Source organism: Nannospalax galili, unplaced genomic scaffold (assembly GCF_000622305.1).
Source record: "Nannospalax galili isolate Female #2095 unplaced genomic scaffold, S.galili_v1.0 scaffold770, whole genome shotgun sequence".
Lineage (NCBI taxonomy): Eukaryota > Metazoa > Chordata > Mammalia > Rodentia > Spalacidae > Nannospalax > Nannospalax galili.
The window spans coordinates 806,718-808,604 of NW_008328344.1; the positions used below are offsets into that span (position 1 = coordinate 806,718).

Consider the following 1,887-nt stretch of genomic DNA (forward strand, 5'->3'; position numbering starts at 1 on the left):
TAAGACAAATAAACCCTTTCCTCCCCAAGTTGGTACTGGTCAGAGTGTTTTGTCACAGCAATGAAGAAACAAACTAGGACAGGTGTGATGCCTTAAGAGAAAAAGGATGAGCTTCTGGGGACTTTCAGAAGTGGAGCTTGTCTCTTGGACAGGGAGAAATTTTTTTTAAGCAGAGTTTGAAAAGTTTGCTAGTAAGACAGTTGAACGTAACATCCTCCATAAACCTAAACATCTCCTAACTGCTGTGTACATCCTGAACAAAACCCAATGCCTTTAAAAGCCAAACAAGTCCTGCAGTGGTTCCCAGACTTGAGTATGCAGCCGTCCACCAGAAGGCTTGGGAGAACGCAGATGGCCGGGAGCTTCTGTTGTTCAAGTGATTCCTACTCAAGGCATCTGGGGTTGAGCCAAAGACATGACAGTTCTAACAAATTCCCAGAAGACACCGCTGATGTTGCTGGCCTGTGAGTCACACTGGGGAAACCAGAGTCCTAGGGTGAAGGAAAGATCTAGAAGGTGGCAGGTACTTATAGGAATATCTGATACTGGTCCTCTGAATGTCTCTGCTCAATCCACACATCCCCAAACTACTGTACTTTAATTTCTTCTCCCTCTTTATCTCATTCACTTTATTTCTTCTTCCCCATCTTTTCTTTTGCTTTATTTATATTTCTATTCTAACTCCCAGTTTCATGTCTGCTATTTTCTGTGTCCCTGCCCTGAGAGCTCAGTCACAATTAGCCTCCCACCAGGTTCTCCACACTCACCAAACTGTCAGAAAAGGAGACACTGGCCAGGATCTCATTCCCCGGCTAGCTCAGCGAGGACACTGACAGAGCCGTTTCACACACGGAGGGTATGGATTCTGCTCACGGCATTTAGGAGCAAGATTCTACTTGTACATTTAGCATCACAGAAGCAAAAGTACATATTGTTAGGCGAGATTTTAGACATAGAGCAGTCACTGTGTGCACACTGCTGGCAGACTGAGCCGACTTTCAGCATTTCTTCTTATTTTGGGGGTTAGTCTTACATTTTAGGATAAATAGTCCTGAGGTCTAGTTGTAATGCGCACTTAACTCTCACACTGCATGAAGATTTATAAACAAAAATGACTATTCGGAGAACATTCCTAGGTGAAGAATCACTTTAAACGGACTTAGCTTTTAGAGCCTTATCGTGTGGAATCTGAAGATTAGATGCATAGAAAACAGAAATTCGCACAGTGAGAGTTATGAGCTGCAGAACAGCCTCCTGAGGGAGGGCCCCCAGCCTCATCAGTGAGTCATTTGAAATGAGGCTGGACCAAAGACTTAACTACACCATTAGGGAACAATCCTAGCCTGGCTGTGGACTGACAAGATGACCTCATACATCTCTGTTGTCCCTCCTGGGTCATAAAGTCAGAATGGAAACTCTGACTAGAGCACTACAAAGAGAAGTAGAGACGTTAGAAGGCTGAGCAGCAATATCTCAGGGGGTGGACCATATGACGATGAATGTCAAAGAGAAAAAAGTCCCCTGTCAGGACTGTCACCAAAGGATGCCCCCAAATAAAAAACAAAACAGGAGTGCTTCCAAATAAGGCCCATGATGCATATTGCATATCCACAGACACCGGGGTGAGAAGCTAGTGTTGCTGGGTTTCTGATGTATAATATGCGTTTTCCTGTTTTCTAACTAGCTGAGGAGTGAATTGCCCATTCATGTCCCAGGGCTCTGTCTTGTGAAGATGTAAGTGCCTCAGCCGAGCATGGTGGTGGGCACCTAACATGCCAGAACTCTGGAGGCAGAAGGAATGCTGATAACTTGAGGGAAGCTTGGTTACATGGAAAGACCATGTCTCAACAAACAAACAAACAAACAAGAGTGGGGGGGGGGGGGGGG

The 1,887-nt window shown here is 45.1% G+C and overlaps 1 protein-coding gene across 2 annotated transcripts in view; it reads right to left on the minus strand.

The window, feature by feature from the left end:
* Positions 1 to 1,887, minus strand: part of Wwox (WW domain containing oxidoreductase) — a 1,076,697-nt gene that overhangs the window by 532,237 nt on the left and 542,573 nt on the right. The gene's annotated exons all lie outside the window — the stretch shown is intronic.